At 38.0% G+C, this 24,921-nt stretch overlaps 1 long non-coding RNA gene across 1 annotated transcript; it reads right to left on the bottom strand.

The window, feature by feature from the left end:
• Positions 1 to 11,127: 11,127 nt before the first annotated feature.
• On the bottom strand, positions 11,128 to 24,681 carry LOC139359867 (uncharacterized). The gene is made up of 3 exons (XR_011616391.1): positions 24,551 to 24,681; positions 18,690 to 19,493; positions 11,128 to 13,392 (listed from the first exon to the last, which is right to left on the bottom strand). It is a non-coding gene; the product is annotated as an uncharacterized lncRNA (long non-coding RNA).
• Positions 24,682 to 24,921: the final 240 nt, after the last annotated feature.

The raw sequence follows: 24,921 nt of genomic DNA, 5'->3' as shown, positions 1-24,921 counted from the left end.
AAATAAATATAAAACTATACGCTTCTTTTATAATTCAGAAAAGTTTGTAATCTCTCACTCTCCCACACTGAACCCATGGAACACTAATATCCACAAACATTTAATAGTACTCTTCCTGGGAAAATGTCAATATATTTTTACAGTTTAATAAAATTATGGTGAAATCGCCACACAAGGTGTTTACTAAACTATTTTTTTTTTTTTTTTTTTTTGAGACGGAGTCTCCCTGTGTCTCCCAGGCTGGAGTGCAGTGGCGTGATCTCGGCTCACTGCAAGCTCCGCCTCCCGGGTTCACGCCATTCTCCCGCCTCAGCCTCCCAAGTAGCTGGAACTACAGGCGCCCGCCACCACGCCCGGCTAGTTTTTTTTTTTTGTATTTTTAGTAGAGACGGGGTGTCACCATGTTAGCCAGGATAGTCTCGATCTCCTGACCTCGTGATCCACCCGCCTCGGCCTCCCAAAGTGCTGGGACTACAGGCTTGAGCCACCGCGCCCGGCCTACTAAACTATTTTTACATAAAATTGAAGTCAAGATATGTTAAATGTAATTGATCATAATTATTTACTCTTCTCCTGACTCATATTTGCCTCATTTTAAATTTTTGAAATTTAAACTTTATTCAATTTTATACATTTCAGTTGATCATAGTGTATTATAGGATATTAAATGTAATATAAGTATTGTCCTTTATTTTACATATGGTTGTATTTTATATTTTTATTCTTGCATTTTACAGTGAGATTATGAAATCTTTCATCATAAAATGTATTTTTTGTTTTGTTCTCTGACTCATTTTCATATACAAAATGATATAAAGATTAATGTTTTTGAGAATATTCTTTTTTTTTTTTTTTGAGACAGAGTCTCACTCTGTCACCCAGGTTGGAGTGCAGTGGCATGAATCTCAGCTCACTGCAAGCTCCACTTCCCGGGTTCACGCCACTCTCCTGTCTTAGCTTCCCTAGTAGCTGGGACTACAAGCACCTGCCACCACGCCCGGCTAATTTTTTGTACTTTTTTTTAGTAAAGATGGGGTTTCACCGTTTTCGCCAGGATGGTCTCGATCTCCTGACTTCGTGATCCACCCACCTTGGCCTCCCAAAGTGCTGGGATTACAGGCGTGAGCCACCGTGCTTGGCCGAGAATATTCAATTTTAGATAATTTTGTATTTCATCCACACTGAATTTTTATTTACTCCATGTGTGAGTTGGAGGAAGTTTTATCTTCACTTCTGGTTTATTTTCACCCCGACCCCTCACACTCCACAACTCTTGTTTTAGTCAAAGAATAGTGATTTATAATTCCAGTAAATGGAGCCATTCAATGAAAATATACAGATATAGCTTGGAGATATATGGCTTTCGCTGTAAGCAAGTACAATAAAACAAATATCACAATAATGAGTCGCACAATTTTTCTTCTTTCCCAGTGCATATGAAAGTGATGTTTACACTATACTGTAGAATAAGATTGAAATAGCCTATGTTTGCAATAACAGTGTACATACCTTAATAAAAAAAAAAATGTACTTTATTGCAAAAAAAATGCTGACACACATGTAAACACACAAAAAGGTCATATGATGTTGGAAAAATAGTGTAATAGAGTCACTCAATAGAGGGTTGCAAAAAGCCTTGAATTTGTAAGAAATCCAATATCTATAAAGAACAATAAAATGCCATAAGACTAGGTATGCATGTATAACAATCAATGTTCACTGTGATATACTTAGAAATCATACATAAAGGATATTTACATGTTTATAAAAGTAATTGACCTGTTACAGAATGGGTAGGAGATAAAAATTACAAAATGATTTTTAAAAGTAAATTAAAAGGGAGACAAAATCCAAAACATTCCCGAGTGGACATAATCAGTTAGACATCCTCAGTGACCTCACCTTGTTGACTTGCAAATAAGCAAAACATAACAAGAGCTACTTTTGTGAATACCTGCATTAAAAAAAAAAAACTTAAGCTTAACTTATCATAAGTGCCAAGAATCTTATAGTAATATATGTCTATAAGGTAAATCAAAAAATACAATTTTATAACTGCAAAGAATCTGAGTTTGTGTCTCCATGTAAAAACTCATTTGTAAAAATTTAATCATTAATATGCTAGTTTTAAAACATGGAGCCTTTTGGGAAGTGACTCACTCAGGAGGGCTTCATCCTCATAAATGTAATTAATTTAATATAATATTAAATAACATAATTTTATAACATAATTAATAACATAATTTTAATATTTTGTTCCTGCATTTGTTCAATACAGTCATACCTCTGACACTTTGCCATTGAAGTGATAATCCTCTCTTGCTCTGGTGTTCCACAATTCATAAGTTGCTTCTTACTCAAGAAAATATTTTTAAAATAGGTTCTTGCTTTATTGTCCATGCTGGAGTGTGTACACAGAAAGCTCTCTGCAGCCTTGCATCTGAAGCTCAAGCCATCCTCCTCCTTAGCCCCACGAGTAGCTGCAACTACAGGCATGCACCACCACACCTGGCTAATTTCTTCTTATGTTTTGTAGAGACAGGGTCTTACTATGTTTCCCAGGCTGGCCTCAAACTTCTGGGCTCAAGTAATCCCCTCAACTTGGCCTCTCAAAGTGCTGGAATCACAGATATGAGCCACCATTCCCATCGAAGAAAACTTTTAAAATTTGTACTGTGCTACAGTTTACTTTTTAACATGACAAAATAAAATAAACTAGCTATACATAAATCTAACAAACATTTGTTAAGCATATGAGAAAGACCATAAAAGTCCTTGAAATATAAGAAAATCAGCATAAACAAATGGAAAACCAAATCATGTTCTATGGTAGAAACACTCAATATCACTCAATCATCATTTTTTTAGAAGCAATTCAGAAATTTAATTTTGTCCCAATAGAGATACCATCTGGTATTGGAAGCAGCCACTTTATCACAAAATTCCTATAGATGAAAACACAAATAAGAACAGCTGAGAAAACTGAAAAAGTAGAGTGGCTATCCCACCCTATGAGACATGCTGATTTATGAATATGTGGATAGGTCAGTGAAAGTACAAATTTAAAATAAACTACAGTATATGAGAAAGTGTCTCTGTTCAGGCTGCTAAATAAAATACATTAGACTGAGTAATGTATAAAAGAAATATATTGGTCACAGTTCTGGAGGCTGCAAAGTTCAAGATCAAAGCACCAGCAAATTCAGGGTCTGGTGAGGATCCTGTTTCTCTTAAATGGTGCCTTCCTCCTGTGTTCTCACATGGCAGCAGGGACAAAAGTGCTCCCTTCAACCTCTATTACAGGGTATTAATTACATTTATGAGGATGAAGCCCACCTGAGTGAGTCACTTCCCAAAAGGCTCCATGTTTTAAAACTAGCATATTAATGATTAAATTTTTACAAATGAGTTTTTACATGGAGACACAAACTCAGAGCATAGCAAAAAGTTAATTGGCAATACAAACTACAGTTGGGTAGGCATCATTAATGCTTTGGTTTTAGGAATCTGATGTTTCTATCATAAAGGTAAAAAATAACATGTTAATTATAACCTGCAATAAAATAAAGGTCAAATGAAAGACAAAGCTATACAATGAAAAAATCAAGTTTTTACAAGGTAAATTACTGAAGGTTGTATCAGGATTTTTGTGGTTTCTGGGGATGAATAAGAAACCAAAGATTCCTCCTGTGCCTTTTTTACTGAAGTTTCTGATGCTCTTACTCAATTTGAAAGTGTGTAAAAATTTTTCCTGTTTCTGTCTTTGAGAAATTCAAAATAAAATTGGCCTCCATGTGCTTGATCCTAAAACAATTATTCACTCAGTGTTGCTCTGCTGAGGAAGGGCACCGAATCTCACATGCCCAAACGCATCATGTTCTGTCAGATACAGGACTTCCCCTTGAGGCAGAACCTCACCATTCACACATGATCAGAGGCTTTCCCAGGCATACACTGCTCTGTGCTCTCCCACACAGGCTCAGCCCTGAGCATCTGACTCTGAAGGTGACTGATGAACATGTTCCCTAGTACTCTAATTTACAGAAATTTTGTTTTCTCTTATTAATATCTAACAGAGCTCTAGGGTCTTTCCTGACTCCGCCTACCACATACAGATAGACTGGGAGATTTGGACAGAAGCCTGAATCCTCACTCGAAGCCCTGCCCTGCCCCATCAGCTTTTCCAGAAGAACAATGTGCTAATTACTCCTGAGAGACCACATGTCACAGCATCTCTCTGTGCCAATTGGATAAAAATAAGAAGAGAAACAGACTAAAATTTCTGCTGAGGGTTTTATCTAAGGGTCTACTTCCTAGACTTTTATCTCGATTTTACATAATTATTGACAAATATAATTTCATCTTTAGATGAAAAACTAAGGAAGTAACCCCAGCTCACATAGGAAGGAGAAAAGAGAATCAATGTTCTATAGAATCCAGCTTACGTCAGCCATGGGGTGGTAAGTCTCCTCAGAAAAAAGCAGTTGTTTTCGATCATCATAAACAACTGTGGCCTCAGACAGCTGGACACTGAGAATGCAGGATATTCCCTGGGATTCCATGCCTACATCACAGAGAGAAGCTAATACCACAGGTCCTCTTCTACCATTTGGTCTAACTAATACTACTCCACTTCCTGGCCCAACAGGATTCCCCAACTCTTCTCTGGGCCTCACTAGGGATAGTTCAGAAAGAAAAAAAGTTATTAATGTCTCTCCATTTCTGTAGTTTCTGGGGTATAATTTGTTCATTTTTAGGTTTTGAGTTTTTGCCCTCCCTCTACATCCACAGAATTTTTGTGTCTTATTCTTGTACCTATAACTTTATATAGTCAGTTTCTCTAGTCTAGTCACCCGTACTGCCTTCTAGTCACTTTTTTCTAGTATAGTGAGATGATATGGACACAAGAACTTCTATATAAAAGTTCACTTTTATATAGAACACAACCCCTTTGGAGCTGGACTGTAATTCAGAGAATGTACAAACCAGATTTGCCTGGGATTGCAGCTAAGGAAAAGAAAGACCCATCTTGCCCAGGAATGGTCAGTGAGAAATCTCAAAGTTTGAAAATGGATGCCTATAGACTTCAGGGAAGTTTTCTTAATCCTAGAGTCAGTAAATATGGGATTTTGGGGTGCCTGGGGGCAAGCCACATTCAATTAACAAATTACATATGTGTGGACCCAGAGAAAAAAAAGGAAGTAAAATCAAGCAGTTTGCTGTGTTGATAAATATAGTGATAAAAGCTACAACGTGATTAAAATGCAAGCAGTCTCAAAACACTAAAGGTTACATGAATGAGCTTCAACTGACACATGGTGTGGCTGGAGTCACCTGATTATTATGCTAAAGGTGAGATATGATCAATACCTCAGGAAGTGGGTCAAAGGCCAATGCAGTTATCATGCCAGGAATGGTCTGGGGCCTTTTAAACCATGAGACAAATAGGTCAACTTTCACCAAGAAGCACAAATCTGGCATGCAGAGATGACCTCTGCATTACACATGGATTCAGGCTTGGTTTGGGGTTTAATTGTGGTTAGTATTTTCAGAGAACAGATCCTTATTATGGACTCCTAAATGAAGAACCTGACAGATCAGCAGATAAAATTCTGATTTGAAGCCAACAAAAAGGATGTCCTTTACCAAATAGCCTTTAGTTTCAATGTGGAAGATTAAACAGTTAAAACACGGCCAATGATCCAAAACCCTGAGCTCTTACCATTTAGATGGAGCAACCAGCCTGGCTTCAGGTTCTGTGTGGCTGGCACTGAGGTTAGACATCCACAGCCTCCAGTGAGCACCATAAGGTGGCAGCTTTCTTGACTCACCAGTGAATTAGGGCCAGGCATTTAGGAAATATTCAGTAAATTGAAGACCCCATAGAACTGGCAGTTTTTCTTCAAACAGTGACGTGGGATGAATTAGTTCCTTTTCATACTGCTAATAAAGACATCCCTGAGACTGGGCAATTTACAAAAGAAAGAGGTTTAATGAAACCACAGTTCCACATGGCTGGGGAGATCTCACAATTATGGCAGAAGGTGAAAGGCATGTCTCACATGGTGGCAAACACGAGAAGAGAGAATGACAGTAAAGCAAAGCAAAAATGGTTTCTCCTTATAAAACCATCAGATCTTGTGAGACTTATTCACTACCACCAGGAAAGTATGGGGAAAACCACCCCCATGATTCAATTATTTCCTACCAGGTCCCTCCCACAACACTTGGGAATTATGGGAGCTAAAACTCAAGATGAGATTTGGGTGGAAACACAACCAAACCATATCAAGGAGTATAAAATTTTCACCAAAGAACCTAACTTTTCTGTTACAGCTAAGATATTCCTGTGACAGTCCAATTTTCTTTTAGAATATGTTACATTCTAAGTGGAATTCTGATGTCTTGGAGAACTCAAATTTACTCATTTCAAAATTGGAATATCAAGCTAGGAAGCCCCAAGCCCTTGATGTGTCAGGATTCAGTTGTACAGGAGCTTTGTAGCAAGGTTATCAATGACTTTCAAATCAGTGTAAGTAGTAGTGTCAGGGAGACTATGTGTCAGAAACTCTAAGGACTGCCTCTATGTGGAGGCTGACTCCCTCTCTCAGAGTCTTCAAATGAAAACAATATCAAGTATTCTCTGGCTGCTGGAAGAATAGAACTATGCAAATCTGTCCACATAGTTCCAGTGAATCTTAACTGGAAAACAGGACTATGGGATGTTGGGGGTTTTATCAGCTACTGGCAGAGATGTTACCATTCTAGACAGGAGCATGGAGGCAGATGCTTCCAAATTGGCAGCCAATAAGCATCACCTACAGAGTTAAACTTTTTGGACATCAGAGGGTACAGGCACTCATGATGCATTCTGCCCTGCCACTGTGGCAAATCGCAGGGAACTTTGTCTCACTTACACTCCTTGACTTGTTTCTCACCCAGTTTAGAGTAATCCCCTCTGGCACTTATGGGGCAGATAAGGACAAAAACACCTAACCTGACAATTGCTACTACAGATTCTGATGTAGAAACACAAAAGGACATTGATTTAGCTCAAAAACTCCATCTCCATTTTTACATGACATTCCTTCCTTCACTGTCACCCTGCCCAAATACTAGTATTTGAGTTGTGCTGTTTGTTTTTATTTTATTGTTTACCTTTGTTTTATGTTATCCTCTATGTAAACACAAATTAACAAGCTACACTATCCCCAATACAGGGGAATACAAAACACCAATAAAGGCTGGCACAGGTGTGCGTTGGGGATAGGCTAGGGCAATGGGGAGGTGTTATTCTCTCTAAACTTTTCACCCTGAGGTCTGTGCTGCCCCCTCACCATTGTAGCTTCTAGTTTTTGGAAAGTATTCAGGATCAGAAGCCTCCACTTGATGAAGGAGAATAAAGTCCAAGATCAAGATGTGGGCAGGGTGGGTTTGCTCCAAGGCCTCTCTCCTGAGGTTATAAGTGGCCGCCTTCTTTTATCCTCACGTGGCCATTTCTCCATGTGTGCACATTTGCATCTTTATCTCCTCTTTTAGGGAGACATCAGTTACATTGGATTGGGGTTCTCCCTAAGGTCCTCATTTTAAAACCTTTTTATTGTAACTGATAAAAATTGCCTACATTATGGTACTGTTGTGAAATATGCACACATTTTGGAATGGTTAACCCAAGATAACTCATATGCATTACCTCACATACCCATCATTTTTTTGTTGTGAAAACACTCAAAATCTACTGGCCTAGCAATGTTCAAGAACAGATTACATTAACTGTAGTCACCAAGTGCAATAGATCTCTTGCACTTATTCCTGCCATCTAACTGAAATTTTGTGTAATTTAACCATCTCCCTACTCCTGAACCTCTGCTCCCAAAGACTTTGTCTTAACATAATTACCTCTGTGATGATGCTATCTCCAAATATAGTCACATTCTTAGGTGCTGGGGATTAAGGTGTCAACATATGAATTCTGGGAGGCAGATGATTCAGCTCACAGCAGCCTCTGTCAGGACATAACATTTACATTGAGATCCCAGTAACTTGGACATAAAGGGAATGACATGCAAAGAGTCTGAGGAAGAAAATTCCAGGCAGAGGATTCGATTGAGCAATGATCCTGAAATGGGGATAAACAGGGTGAGTTTGAAAAACCAGAGACCAGTGGCAGAGGGAAGAGCCTGCAGAAAGCAAGGGGAGGAGGTGAAGTCACAGAGTTCCTGTGAGATATGTAAACTTGACGGTGATTTCATTCCCCATGTGGTGAGAAGTCATTGGAGGGTTTTAAGCAAGAAGTACAATCAGATTCATATGTTTAAAAGCTTTTTCCAGTTGCTTTATGAAGAATTAATTCTAAAGAGGGCAAATATGGAAAAAGGTGGCCTTTTGTTGCATGGCAGATAAAAATGACACTGGCTTAAACTGGGTGATGTGAAATCAGGATGAAGTAGGTGGATTGGGGATACATTCTATTTTGGGGATACATTTGACGCTGAGGCTATAGGAAATGCTGGTTTGCTGCATGCAACAGAAAAGAGTCTTCAAGACTACTGCTACATGTGAGTCAAGTCAGGAGAATTTCCAGAGATATGATGTGGCCCTTTACTGAGATAGGAAACAACGGGAGAACAGGCTTTCAGAGAACATTCAAGTGATATAGTATTTTCCTAAGAGTATCAGTCAGGAAATTTGGTAGAGACTGGGCATCCTTAGAAGTACTGACACACCTCTTGCTGGGTCATTTTAGCACTGAAATCCAGACCCGGAGTGTTGGGTCCGTGTGTTTCCTAAACAAAGGAATGAACACACAAGACAATGTTGGAACCAAACTGTCGATTCCTTCCTGGGCAGGGGTCGCCGCGAAGGATCACCGACACGAGATTCACAGCAGAGAGTTATTTATTACTCGCGCGCTAGGGTCTTAAGCTCTAAGTTGGCCCGGGGACCCTGACTGCTTGTTACAGGCTGTTTATATAGGCAAACACAAGTTCAAACACAGCTTAGGGCGCGAAATTCAAACAAAGCTTTAGGCGCGTGGTAATTGGGTTTGTCTATGGCCTGAGCAAGGTGTCTTGTTCTAATTGGTTAGAGCAGGACCTTATGAGGTTTTTTCCTGGAGTTGTTGATTCCGGGAACTTCGAGGCAGGGTGGGACCCCCGGAATTGGCAGGGTGGGACCCCATGAGGTTGTTTCCCGGAATTGGCAGGGTGGGACCTTATCCAGAGCCACCTGGTGTTAATTTTTTTAAGTTCTTTTTTTTATGAGGCCTAGTTTCTAAGTTTTATGCGGCCTAGTTTCAACAACACAGGACAAGACATACATGGCAGCCGCCCCGAACGGCACACTCTGCTTTATTTTATCCAGCCGTTTGTGGAATGTTGCCAAGTCACGGGACATGTGTTGCTTCTCTGACCTTTCCTTGACTCGCAAGATCAGTAAACATTGACCAGTTCCCAGAGCCCGCTGTTTACAGCTGTCTCCTTTATCCTTCTTGTTTGCAGAGAAGGAATGTCCTGCTTTGTTTGCAAGAGCAGGGCTTATCGGGAACATCTCGTTTGCGAGCACACAGTCATCTACATCTCCCCCTTCTTTATTTACAGGTTTGAATTTTTTTTTTTTAAACCATCATTACATGTTGGGCTTGCTGGGATTTGGTGTTTGCCCTGTGGCACCGTTTCCAGCAGACTGTGAAAATGGCAAAGGCAAAAACAACAATCAATACATTACTAGAAACAGAAGTCAGTAAAGTTTTTACAGGATTCATAGGGTTTAAAGATTTTAAGCTTTGTGCAATACCAGTCATTAAATCTGCACCAGTCAGAAATGGTAACTGATTATGAAACGTTTTAGAAATATTGTGTGTTAGTTCTTGTATTTCCAGGGAAAGATTGTTATGGCCAATTAAAAGCCTTTTTATCTCTGTCCAGTTATGTACAGTGCTGTTAAAAGGAACAGGGGTAATACAAAATTGAGTAGTATTCCAGTCACATTTTAACAAGGCTCGAGTACTTAACACTGTCAGCTGATCCCCTATCTAAGAAACCACTTGTTCTAAGTTATCTACTCATTCAGTCAAATGAGCATCGATGTCTCATTGTTGTTGCCACAACAAGTGAGATTGTTCATGCTATTGTTGCACGAACTTTGCATTTTGGATACTCTGATGTAACGCCAGTCCAGCAACAGCAGCGGTGGAAGCAATGGCCACAAGTCCCACTACTGTTGTTACGACGATCCCAACCGCTTTCTGGCTGCAGTGGACAAGATCTTGCATTACTTTGTAAATTTGAGTAACCCCAGTAGATTCACTCCAGGTGCGTGTCAAGTTTACAGGTAACCAGGTTTCTTTTTTAGTTCTTAAAATATATATATCAGAGTGAGTCTCATTCCAATTATTATGCCACCAAGTAGTATTTATACAGCTTAAAAATGTACAATTGTCCATACAGTTAACAACTCCTGTATTATTATCCCATTTAAAGATTCTCGCTAACAAGTAAGGTTTTTTAACACAAGTAATGATATATTTAGATCTGTTTCGATGTAAAGATATATGGAAAGGATTAGAAAGATTAGTGGTATTTAAGGACATGTTTCCCGTAAAAGTAGACATTGGTTTGCCAGCAGCTAGTAACTTTTATATACGACTTTGTATTTGTGAAGTGTTGGCCAAATGTGGCATAGGGGGCAACAAGCCACCATCATGCCAAATAATAGTTTCGTTACCATCAGCATAAATGTTGTGATTATTTTTATGCCATCGTAGGCTAAAGTGGCTAAACTTAGTCTGAAAATCTCCATGCACACTCCAGTCAGGGACAAGGTATCTATAATTTCTAACTTTTACCTCTAATAATAATCGTGGTCTACTTCTTTTACATCTAGTCCACTTTAATTGGGAAACACCTTCGGACACGTCAGGAATAGGACATAAGGATAATGTAGTAGGCAAGGTTTTGTTAAGTAGAGCAGTATGATTATATTTAAAACTCTGAGTAACAACAATCATAGTAAAGGCAGCAATGTGACTATGATTTTAGCGCACAGCCCAAGCCTCATGAGAAGGATGTAAACGATATGGACTGTTCCCAAGACATATAGGTAACCCTTTCATGTTGGGGGCTGCACCGGGGGTGGTGGAGAATGAAAGAACACACACAAAGACAAAGACACACAGAGAACATGGCGGCCGCACTCAGAGCCTCCGCCTCACTTTATTTATACCCCATAAACCTCACGTCAGCAGAAAGAATGCAATGCAAAACAAACTTTCTTTTCCCACATGTAACCTTCTACTCAGTACCTTGTTTCTATATTTTTTTTTTATCTACCCGCCTTCTTGGCGCCTACGGGATTTCATTAAAAGTTCAGTTGGAGATACTGTCCTTGAGCCCTATCTATTCTCAGCATACTGTTTTCAAAGGCCCCTGCATTTCCCCCCTTTTAATTTTGTTTGGCTCAATCCTAAAAAGGTAGCCCATATTTGTTCCTGTGTTTTCTTTTGTTTTTGGTGGCGACGGAGGGAGCATCGAATCACCAAAAGAAGTAGACTCAAACCAAGTGCCCAAAGCAATATACTTCCAGAGATTGTAGAAATTCATGTCTTTATTTGGGTCCATGAGTTAAAGGCAGCAAGGCGCTGACCCAGCTCCTGAAGGGTTACAGTTCCGGACAACACATGTAATTGTTGTCGAAATGCTTCGGAAATGTTCTGAGTGAGCTCTTGGATGTCCAAACTAATATTTTTATGGCCTACTAATAATTTTCGGATTACAGTCCAATTTTGAGAGATGTTAAAAGGCACAGGCGTTACACAAAATTGAGTGGAATTCCAATCACATTGTAGTGTTACCCGAGTACTGAGTACAGTGAGCTGATTTCCAAGCCATGTCAACGCTTGCTCTATGTTGTCTAATCTTTCAGCAAGTTGAGAATCAATGTTTCGTTGTTGAAGCCATAACCGGTGAGATTGTTCGTGCCATTGCTGCATAAATTCAGCATTTTGTATGCTTTGACGAAGAGCGAGTCCTGCTATGGCTGCAGTGGAGACGATGGCGACAAGGCTCATCACCAAGGCAATTATAAGTCTAAGGGCACGGAGGGTTCACTGGAGAGAAGTCCAAATATAAGTCTCAAGAGGTGATGCCCCCCATGGTCGCGTAAGGTTAACAGGTAGCCAAATTTCCTTACGAGCCCTGAGGATATAAATATCCCCAATAAAGTTGTGCCACCAGGAATGATTGAGGCAAGACAAAAATGTACACGTATCTGTACAATTAACAATTCCCGTAAGATTATCCCATGTCAAATTTCCTGCTAATAATAGGTAGGGCTCACGGACACAAGCAATAATATATCAGGAGGTATTCCGATATAACTGAATATGAAAGGAGTTATTCAGGTTAGAAAGATTAAGGGGCATATTTCCCACAAAAGTGTTAATGGCATCGCCTGCAACTAACAACTTTCAAAAATAACTCTGTACTTCAGGCCTCCTTCACGCCATACCAAGGTTTTATTACTGTTAGCAGCAATACTTTTATTTACCCGGTGCCATTTCAAAGGTATGTGACTAAATTTTATTTGAAAATCACCGTGCACACTTCAATCAGTTATTTGTATCCCACTGTATTCTAATAAAATCCGGGGTTTAGTTCCCCGACATTGTTGTCACTCCAGTACCTCAATATTAGGAGAAACCTCTAGAATAGGACAAAAAAGTAAAGAACTAGGAATAGTTTCATTACTATATACAGTATGATTATATTAAAAACTTCTAGTTACAATAATAACAGTATTAGCAGCCACATGACTATGATTATAATGAACAGCCCAAGCTTCATGCGATTTTCGGAGACAATGAGGACTATTTCCCATACATATTGGAAGTCCTTCCACTCTAAATTGGTATGTGCTGATTATAATTGCTGTTTCCCGTTCTATGTTGTCCTTGTCCATATAGGGGGACAGCATCCAAGTAATGTTATTGGTAAAAACCTTAATTTTCGCCTCTTCCCAGGCGACTTTCTGATACAAGGGTGGAAAGGGAATATAAGTCCAATATTCATACAAAGCCTCACTAAGAGAAATAAGTCCCCCGCCGAGGCACATCTAACAAAGGAAGAAATGCATGCTGAATCCAGTTTTCTTTTCAACAGGGTTTCAATCATCTTGTAGGAAACCACTCAGGTCCACTCCCTGTAAGGACAAGAGCATAGCCCCGTCCCTGTTTTAGAACTTGCCCTTGAACATACTTACCTTCTTCATTAGGATACCAAACCTTTAAACTGTCAGCAGGGACTATCACCGAGGGAGTTGAGGAAAGATGGGTTACGACAGCAGACTCTTGCAATTGTCTCCATTGATTCAAAAAATAATTAAGGTAAAAAGAACCTTCAAAATCAAAAAAATTAAGGTAGAAAGGTTAACCTTCAAAAAAATCTGGTTTTTTTGGGGGGGCTCATTTTCCCCTTTTTGTTTTAATAGTTGAGTTTTTAAAGTTAAATTTGCGTGCTCAATGATGGCTTGACCTTGACTGTTGCCCGGGATTTTGGTGATATGTTGAATATTGTATTGCTGTAAGAAAACTTGTAATTTATGAGAGACATAGGCAGGGGCATTATTAGTTTTAAATATAAAAGGAATGCCCATAATGGCAAAACAAGCTAAGAGATGTGTAATAACAGAATCAGCTTTCTTAGATGGCAACGGAGTGGCCCATTGAAAATGAGAAAAAGTATCAATGGTATGATGAACATATTTTAATCGTCCAAAAGAAGGAATATGTATAACATTTATTTGTCAAATTTGATTAACTTGAGTACCTCTCAGGTTAACTCCAGGATGGAAGGATGGAATGCTCAAAGGAGCACAGAAAGGACAAGCTCGAATGAGAGAACGAGTTTATTTACGAGTTAAATGAAACCGTCGTTGAAGGCCAGAACTATTAGTGTGATGTAGAGCATGTTCTTGTTCTGCAGCCTGCAAGTGGCCAATTAGAAGTAAATCAATCTGAGTATTTCCATGAACTAATGGTCCAGGCAGTTGAGAATGAGAACGAAGATGAGTGATGAATAAAGGAGTTTGACATTTGCTCAAAGTAAAGGATAACAAAGAAAAGAATTTCTGAAGAGAAGTAGCACAAAGAGGTAAAGTGGCCTGAGAAATATAAGAAGTAACATAAACGGTGTATTGAGAATCACTAACAATGTTACAACCAGTAGTAGGGAAATTAAGTAAGATCATCAGAACAGCAAACAATTCTCCCTGTTGCACCGAGGGATAAGGATAAACTGTAACTCAAGATTGATGAAGCTTCTTGCCAAGAATCAGAAGTTGTAAGAAGATAAGTGATCTGACTATGAGTGAATTGAGAGATAATTAAGGAAGGATCTCCTCCCCAAAGTTGTCGACAGTGATATCGTCCTTTGATGATCAGTTCAGCTAAACGATCGATATAAGTAGCCAAGTGTTTAGATGTTTTATTGGACAAAAAGATCCATTTTAGCGGCTGATTGGTCTGATGAATCATTTTTGTAGGAGAATGTAAAATATGAAATAAACAAAGGGAAAGGGGAACATCGGGAAGGATATAATGTAAATGAGCCTTTTGAAGTTGCTCTTCCACAAGCTGGAGTTCCTGTAAAGCCAAAGGAGTTAAATGACGTGAGCTGTTCAAGTGACTGTCTCTTTTTAGAATAGAAAAAAGAAGTTGTAACTGAATAGAGAAAAAACAATTTTTGAGATTTATGACCATTAATTTTTAACTTTGTGGGATAAGGGCAGGATTAGGAAGACCAGGCTGTAAACTTTTCCTAGGTTTAATGTAAACATTTATAGTTTTAAGACAAGACAAAGACGGGAATTCCATGCAGAAATACGTGGCTTTATATTTCTCTTGGCCATTTGTTTTTTTACTTACTCTTTTAGAGTCTTAAGTATTTCTTTAAATAATGGTTACTGTTTCACATAAATAGGAGTGGTGGCTATGAGTTTAAAGGATTGTAGCCCATTTTGAACATCCTTATTTTTGGCAGCTGAGGAAATATGAGGAATGTTTAAAAAAGCAGCAAATTGTTGTTAAAGATTTTGTTCCTAAAAATTAATATTGATAGGAACAATATAAAAATTAAAAAAAAACACTTGACCTTGTTGACCTTTAGGACCGACACAGGTTAAAGGTTCTATGTCTTGATAAACCACAGAAGCAGCACCCAAGCCAGTGAGTATAACTGTAACTTGTCTTTTTTCCTATTGTATAGGCCTCTAATTTAAACAAATAATAGACATATTCACCCCCATATCAATTAACCCTTTAAAAACTATTCTATTAATATACAATGAACATAAGGGCTTTTGATTAGAAACTAAAGTTTCCCAAAAAACAGTTTTTTCTGTGCTACCAAATCCTCTCTATTGAGAATACGTTCCCCTGCCTCTAGGCATATAAATTGTGAGACTTGAACCATAATAAGACTTTTATTAGTAACATCATGTCCTTTTGGCAAAGGGCCACACTCTCTAATAGCTAATTTATATACTCCTCTATTAGGAGACAAAGTATAAGGCTGAGTAATAACTAAGTCAGCAGCGGCGCTCTGCTTAGTTGCCACATAAAGCTGAGAAACTGGGGTAAGGTGTGGGATCCTTAAGGAGGACTTGAATTTATTCCTTAATGTTGTAGGCCATTGCTCACTGGGTATTGTATGCAGATTTAGTCAATAACAAATATTTGTAAACAAATAAGGTGATTACAGGTACAGAAATTCAGTTCGTAGCTTACTATTCAATAGAGTATCTGCTTTGTAAAAGATGGTGGACCACAAAATACTCAACGGATTTTGGTTTTCAAAACACAGTGATGCTATCCAAGGCTAAATGGATACTTGAAATTGGGATTGGATCTGGTGCTGAGATACAACTTTTACTTAGTTATTGATTTTTCTTTCTTCCGATTATTCCAAGGAGGGTGACTACCATTTTTGTACTTTATAGAGCAGTCTAGAGGAAAGGGTTAAGCATGTAAGCTCTGGGGACAGAAAGTCATATTTTCAAAATATAATAGCTATATGACCTTGGATACATTTATAAAACTGTCTTAACTCTGTTTTCCTGTTTACAAAATGGTAATAATTATAAAATTTGTCAGTCTTAAAGGGATGTTGGAAGAACTAAATGCAAGTGAAGATTTTTTTACAGTAGTAGACACATAGTAAGTACTCAGTATACTATGGCTATTATTACTGTTATTATTGTTAATATTACGCCTATTAATTTTAGCTCTTTAATGTAACAAGTGCAGAACCATAATCTTACATCCTTCAGAGTCATGCTGATCTTGTATTTTTTGGTCCTTTGACTAGTTTAGTCATTTATTACAAGAAACCTAGTTAGTTTGTGCATTCTTTTTCTTTCTTATATTTTTCATTTGTCAAGACTGATAAACCAACTACACTTTCAGACCTGGTGACATAAATTGTTGGGGCCCCAAACCTGTGGGCCCCGGCACCCATTTCCCAGGAGAGGAGACAGTAAATTTCTACTTTTATCAGTTTTGAAATGACATTTATTTGTCCAATGTCGACCTTTACCACAATATTTGTACACCTCTGAAGGCAGCTTTCTGCCTTGAGGGATAAAAGTGTTCAATTTTTATGACATTCTTTTTTTTTGAAATGTCTAGGTTTACTACACTGCAAACAAACACGTTGTTTGTTATTTCCTTTTAAGGCTTTAGACAAAGCTCCAGCAAATAATTGAGCATCATAAATAGCCCCTCCAACACTAACACAAGTTTTAATATATTTCTCTAAATTGGCCCCATTGGCCTTTAACGATTTTAACAATTTTTAACAGTCAGCATAAGCATTTTTAAAAGACAATGTTTATAACAAAATTTTTGAAGCAAGGCCAGCACCCACAATTTTGAAGACAGCATCTTGAAGACGGGCTACGAAATCTGAATATTGTTCATTTGTGCCCTATAAAATCTTCACAGAGGAAAGGGAAGATTTTCCTGTTATCTCTACCTTATTTTAGGCCCTTAAAAACAAAGTCTTGATTTGAGTAAAGGCAACATCATCTAAACCAGCCTGAGCATTAAGAGTAGCATATTGGCCCATGCCTGTGAGTTGTTCCTCAGTGAGTCCAGGGGGATCACACATAATATTTTTCCTAGCCTATACATGTGCCTTGTTCATTTACCAGCTGTGCAATTGTAACCACTGAGAACGATCAAGAAAAGCCTTCCCCAAAGTTTTCCAGTCTATAGGAATCATCAAATTTTCTGATGAAAAAACATCAAGAAGACCAAGGATAAAAGGAGATTGAGATCTATAGTTAGAAATGGCAGCTTTCATTTCTTTTTAAAAATTTAATTTGTAAGGCATTAAATTGGACATTATTGCCACCATTTGAAAACTAAGCATTAGGAGCAAAAGAAACACAAATAATTGGAAACAGATCCAGCTCCTTAAATTTTTTTTTAAATTAAAAGTATATATAATATATAATAATACTCATATCCCCAAATATAAAGAATTTCAACATATTAATAAGAAAAGGCAAATAACCCAACCAAAAGTAGCAGAACAAAGAAATGACAATAAACCTATATGTCTAACATCATTACTCACTAGGAAATATGTATATTAATACCAAATTGAGAATCATTATATACACAATACAATGGTTAGAATTTAAAAACACAGAAAATATCAAGAGGTAGTTAATGTGTTAAGCAACTCGAATACTCAACTTCTGTTTGGAGTGTAAATTGGTGGAACCTATGCACCCCTATAACATAACAATTTCCTAGCTGGGGTTATTAATACTATATTAATATTAATAGTTAATATTAATGTGTTTATTTATTGACTATTGAAATACTCATAATATTTTAACAAACAATAAGATATACATATACACTGGTTTTAACATATTAAACAGGTGTTTAGTATAAATTTAAAGTATGTCTGATGTGAACAGGGCTTCAACTTTGCCAAACAAAGGCAAAGATAAGGAAGCCGGGGGATTGGAGGCTCTGGAAAATCCTCTTTTAACAGGGCAGAAGGAAAAGAAACAGGGAAAGCTCGCAAAGGTGAATTAGAAGAATATATCTGTAATATTTGTTGAAGCATTTCCATAATACACTGCATGTCAGAATTTCCCTTAGAAGAAGGAAGAGCTGGCTTTTTCTCTTCTCCCCCTTTTGCTACCCTGGCACAAATGGGCTCCATTTCAGATTTATTTTATTTTATTTTATTTTTCCAAATCCTCAGATACCTTTCTTCCTATGGCTACATTACCACACTCCGAATCAGTCTCAAGTAACTCTAATGTCTGAGTGATAGAGTTACACAATGTCCACAATTTTAGAGGCATAATATCCCCTAACTGGAGAGCTCTAAGCAGAGTTTTTACTACCTGTAACCATTCTCTGCGATTCAGCTGCACTTTAGTCTGATACTGAAACCAGTAACAATGTTGTTCAACATGGGCAAACAATCACTTCAAAGTCTTTTTCTTTCACTTCTACTCCCATAGACAGCAACAGTCCTTGAAACAGCCATAAATATTCTGAGGCCAGAGAGATGGAATTCCCATAATGAAAGCTTAAGAAGGTTCCCCTTAACAATATCTGAGCCTTACCCGCTCCTAGGGGGTTCCCCTTCTTGTTCTCCTCTACTCACCCGTGCTGACCCTGCTCGCTGCGCCACTTGTTGGGGGCCGCACCGGGGGTGGTGGAGAATGAAAGAACACACACAAAGACAAAGACACACAGAGAACATGGCGGCCGCACTCAGAGCCTCCGCCTCACTTTATTTATACCCCATAAACCTCACGTCAGCAGAAAGAATGCAATGCAAAACAAACTTTCTTTTCCCACATGTAACCTTCTACTCAGTACCTTGTTTCTATATTTTTTTTTAATCTACCCGCCTTCTTGGCGCCTACGGGAGTTCATTAAAAGTTCAGTTGGAGATACTGTCCTTGAGCCCTATCTATTCTCAGCATACTGTTTTCAAAGGCCCCTGCACTTTCACCCCAAATTGATATGAACTGTTTACTGTACCCATGTCTAACTCAGGATCCTGATTTTAAAAAGGTGATGGCATCCAAGTAGTATCATTAGTAAACACTAAAACTTCTTTGTCTCCCTAGGCCACACCTTGATATAAGGGTAGAAAGGGAATATAAGTCCAATATGTGAATTCTCCAGCTGTTATTTGGCAATTCACTACAGCTAGTATAGCCAGAAATAAGGTCAGAGAGGTTTTGGGCTGTCCAGCTTGTTGAACAACCCCTTCAGCTTCTTGAGTAAGTTTTTTCAGCTGACCCTATGTCGGGGGTTCCGCTTGACGAGTTTCGTAGGTGAAGGTTTTCTGAGTACTCAGATTTAATTTTTGAAATGCCGCCAGGAAGTCTTCCGGCCAGCTCCTCTTCGCCATGGCACTGCTTTAACCATCAGGATGGGAACCACTCGTCTCCGGCACCTGTACGAACGAGAGCATAACCTCGACCCCATTGTAAAACTTTTCCTTTTAAATATTGGCCTTGTAATGAAGGATAGTACACCTACAAATTGTTAGCTTGTGGCTTTTCTAATAGTTGTTGAAAATGTTTTATTGCTGCAGATTGCTGTAATTGGTGCCAATAGTTAAGAAAATTTAAAGTAAAAAGAGCTTTCAGAATTTGATGTTTTGGGGAATCTCGTCCATTTCCCCCTGTTTGTTTTAAAAGTTGTAATTTTAAGGTAGTATTAGCTTATTTAATAATTGTTTGACCTTGACTGTTAAATGGAATACTAGTGGAATGACAAATGTGATATGAAGAGAGGAAGGCAGCCAATTTATGAGAGTAATAAGTAGGAGCATTGTCAGTTTTTAATTTAGTAGGCACTTCTATAACTGTAAAGGAAGTAAGTAAAGGAGTAATAACAGAATTAGCTTTTTTAGAGGGTAATGGTGTAGCCCATTGGAAGTGTGACTAAGTATCAATTATATGATGCACATATTTTAAATGACCAAAAGAAGAAATATAAGTTATATTTATTTGTTAAATATGATTTTGTTGAGTGTTTTGGGGATTTATACCTGGACTTAAAAAGGGTGCAATAATAGGAGCACAAGATGGATAGGTTTTGACAATAGTTTGGGCTTGACGGCGTGTTATAGAAAATCGCCATTGTAATTTTAAACTGTTAGTATGATGTAATTGATGTTTATCTTGAGTCTGTTGGACATTGTCAACAAGCAAAGAATTAATTTGGCTATTAGCAAAAGTTAAAGGTCCTGGTAAAGCTGAATGTGAATGAATATGAGTGATAAAAAGGGGGGTTGTACGGGAAGTAAGAGTCAAGAACAATAAGGAAAATAGTTTTTGTAAAGGGGTTTTTGGGAGTAATGGTAAAGAAGTTTGAGAAATATACTTAGTCACATATACAGTATATTGGGAATTACTAACTATATTATAAGGGGTTTGAGGCCAATTTTGTAGTACCATAAGAATGGCAAAAAGTTTTCTCTGTTGTACAGATTTAAATGGGTAGTGAGAAATTTTTGAATTATTTGATGTCCAGTATTTAGTTTTTTTATTGTTAGAAGTATTAGTAAAAAAGGTGGGACCTTTAACCGGAGTATAAGAAATAGGATTATAGGACAGGAAAGAATATTGTTGTAGAAAAGTAAATAATCTATGATTGGGATAGTGTTGAGAAAAGGAACCAGTATATTTAGTGTAAGTCACTTGTTATCTTTTATGAGTTTTTAGTAGAGATTTAATGTATTGATTAGATAATTGGGTAATAATTTTTATAGGGTTAGTTCCAAGTAATTGATGAGTTTTATGTTGTCCTTTAATAATTAATTTAGTCAATTTATTAAAATAAGGGTGAATTTTTTAATGGCTTTATTAGTTAAAAATGGCCACTTTAGAATGTTGTTATTTTGATGTAAGATGGCTGGGTTGGTGAATGAGGAGTATGAAAAAGACATAAAGAGAGTGGAAGATCGGGTATAATATAATTAAGGTGAGTTTTACTAATTTTGTTTTTTACAAAAGACAATTTTTTTTTTTTGTAGTAGGGGATAATTGTCGAGAACTGTTTAAATTTGAATTTTTTTTTAAGGTAGTAAACAAATGTTGTAATTTATAAATAGGAATACCTAAGTTGGGATGAAGCCAATTAATATTTTTCAACAATTTTTGAAAATTATTAAGGGTCACAAGTTGATCTTTTTCTAATTTGAACCTTTTGTGGGTGGATTTGTTTTTTAGTCAATAGATACACCAAATATTGAATGGGGAACTGAGTTTGTATTTTTTTTAGGAGATATTTGTAAATTATAATGAATTAACTGTTGTTGTAAAACCTTAAAAATTTGATTTTGGAGGGTTACATTAGGGGTAGCCAATAAAATATTATTTATAGAATGATAAATTAACACAGTTGGAAACTGATTTTTTACAGGATTTAAAGTCCTATGTATGAATTTTTGACATAAAGTAGGGCTATTAAGCATACCCTGGGGAAGAACCTTCCACTGATATTTTTGAATGGGCTGCCTATTATTATATTTAGGAATAGTAAAGGCAAACTTTTTACAATCTTGAGGTTGTAATGGAATACAGAAAAAACAATTTTTGAGATCTATGACCATTAATTTTTAACTTTGTGGGATAAGGGCAGGATTAGGAAGACCAGGCTGTAAACTTCCCCTAGGTTGAATGTAAACATTTATAGTTTTAAGATTAGTTAATAAAAGCCATTTTTCACCTTTTTTTTTTTTTTTTAACATGACAAAGACAGGGGAATTCCATGTAGAAGTCCTTGGCTTTATATGCCCCTCGGCCAATTGTTTTTTGACTAACTCTTTTAAAGCCACAAGTTTTTCTTTAGATAATGGCCACTGTTCCACCCAAACAGGAGTGGTAGTTTTCCACTTTAATTGTAAAGGTTGAGGCTGGTGAACAGTGGCTATGAGTTTAAAGGATTGTAGCCCATTTTGAACATCATATTTTTGGCAGCTGAAGAAATATGAGGAATGTTTAAAAAAGCACCAAATTGTTGTAAAAGATTTTGTCTCCAAAGATTAATATTGATAGGAACAATATAAAAAAACATTTGACCTTGTTGACCGTTAGGACCGACACAGGTTAAAGGTTTTACGCTTTGATAAACCACAGTAGTAGTACCCAAGCCAGTGAGTGTAACTGAAACTTGTTTTTTTTTTGTTTTTTTGTTTTGTTTTGTTTTTTATTTATACGCCACTGATTTAAACAAATGATAGACACATTCGCCCCCGTGTCAATTAACCCTTTAAAAACTATTTTATTAATGTGTAATGAACATAAGGGCTTTTGATCAGAAAGTAAAGTTTCCCAAAAAAACAGTTTTTTTTTTGTGCTACCGAACCCTCCCTGTCGAGATATCTCCCTAGATAGGAACGGAAAAAAAGGCAATAAAAGTAATTGTGCAATAGGCTCCCCTGACTCTAGGCATATAAATTGTGAGACTTGTACCATAATAAGAATTTTATTAGTAACATTAGGATCAATGATTTTTGGAATTACCATTAAACCCCCGTATAGCACTGTTGTTTTGACCTAACAAAAGTCCTACATGTCCTTTTGGCAAAGGGCCACACACTCCAATAGCTAATTTATATACTCCTCTATTAGGAGACAAGGTATAAGGCTGAGTAACAGCTAAGTCAGTAGTGGCACTTTGCTTAGTTGCCGCATAAAGCTGGGAAACTGGGGTAAGGGGTGGTATCCTTAAGGAGGACTTGAATTTATTCCTTGATGTTATAGGCCATTGCTCACTGGGTATTGTGGTAGGCTTGCATTATAATTGTTGGGGCCCCAAGCCTGTGGGCCCCGGCTCCCATTTCCCGGGAGAGGAGACAGTAAATTTTTACTTTTATTAGTTTTGAAACGACATTTATTTGTCCAATGTCAACCTTTGCCACAACGTTTGCACACCTCTGAAGGCAGCTTTCTGTCTTGAGGGATAAACGTGTTCAATTTTTTACGACATTTTTTCTTGAAATGTCTAGGTTTACCACATTGAAAGCAAACACCTTGTTTGTTTGTTTGTTTGTTTTTAAGGCTTTAGATAGGGCTCCAGCAAATAATTGAGCATTATAAATAGCCCCTCCAACACCAGCACAAGTTTTAATATATTTATCTAAATTGGCCCCACTGGCCTTTAATGGTCTCAACAATTTTTGACAGTCAGCATTAGCATTTTTAAAAGACAATGTTTGTAACAAAATTTTTGAAGTAGGGCCAACACCCACAATTTTTAAGACAGCATCTTGAAGACAGGCTACAAAATTTGGATATGGTTTATTTGTGCCCTGTAAAATCTTCACGAAGGAGAGGGAAGATTTTCCTGTTATTTTTACCTTATTTTAGGCCCTTAAAAACAAAGTCTTGATTTGAGTAAGGGCGACATCATCTAGGCCAGCCTGAGCATTAAGAGTAGCATATTGGCCCGTGCCTGTGAGTTGTTCCTCAGTGGGTCCTGGGGGATCACACGTAGTATTTTTTCTAGCCTGTACATGCGCCTTGTCCATCCACCAGCTGTGCAATTGTAACCACTGAGAACGATCAAGAACAGCCTTTCCCAAAGTCTCCCAGTCTATAGGAATCATCAAATTTTCTGATGAAAAAGCATCAAGGAGACCAAGGATAAAACGAGATTGAGGTCCATAGTTAGAAATGGCAGCTTTTATTTCTTTTAAAAATTTAAATTGTAAGGCAGTAAATTGGACATCATTGCCACCATTTGGAAACTGAGCATTAGGAGCAAAAGGAGCACGAATAATTGGAAACATATCCAGCTCCTCAAATTTTTTTATCTTTTTTTTCCCCTCCCCCAGTGGCAGGAAAGGCACTGAGAAAACTTTGCCAGACAAAGGTAAGGAAGCTGGGGGGGTGGAGGTACTGGAAAATCCCCTTCTAAAGGGGCAGAAGGAAAAGAAACAGGGAAAGCTCGCAAAGGTGAATTAGAAGAATGTATCTGTAATATCTGTTGAAGCATTCCCACAATACCCTGCATGTCAGAATTTCCCTTAGAAGAACGAAGAGTTGGCTCTTCCTCTTCTCCCCCTTTTGCTACCCCCCCATCCTCTGTTACCCTGGCATAAATGGGCTCCATTTCAGATTTATTTTTTCCCAAATCCTCAGATGCCTTTCCTCCTGTGGCTACATCACCACACTCTGAATCAGTCTCAAGTAGCTCTAATGCCTGAGTGATAGAGTTACACAAGGTCCACAAATTTAGAGGCATAGTATCCCCTAACTGGTGAACTCTAAGCAAAGCTTTTACTACCTGTAACCATTCTCTCCAGATTCAGCTGCACTTTAGTCTGATACTGAAACTAGTAACAATGTTGTTCAACATGGGCAAACAATTGCTTCAAAGTCTTTTCTTTCACTTCTACTCCTATAGACAGGAACGGTCCTTGAAGCAGCCGTAAATATTCTGAGGCCAGAGAGGTGGAATTCCCCATAATTATCCCGTGGGTCCCCCTTCTGTACTTACACACCCGGGGTACTCCCCCTCCAGTTCCTTGCTCTCTTGGAGCCACGGACCCTGCTCGCTGCGCCAGTTGTTGGGGTCCGCGTGTTTCCTAAACAAAGGAATGAACACACGAGACAACACAGGACAAGACATACATGGTGGCCGCCCCGAACGGCACACTCTGCTTTATTTTATCCAGCCGTTTGTGGAATGTTGCCAAGTCACAGGACATGTGTTGCTTCTCTGACCTTTCCTTGACTCGCAAGATCAGTAAACATTGACCAGTTCCCAGAGCCCGCTGTTTACAGCTGTCTCCTTTATCCTTCTTGTTTGCAGAGAAGGAATGTCCTGCTTTGTTTGCAAGAGCAGGGCTTATCGGGAACATCTCCTTT

Source organism: Macaca nemestrina, chromosome 18 (genome assembly GCF_043159975.1).
Source record: "Macaca nemestrina isolate mMacNem1 chromosome 18, mMacNem.hap1, whole genome shotgun sequence".
NCBI lineage: Eukaryota > Metazoa > Chordata > Mammalia > Primates > Cercopithecidae > Macaca > Macaca nemestrina.
This window is presented reverse-complemented; position numbering and strand designations above follow the sequence as displayed.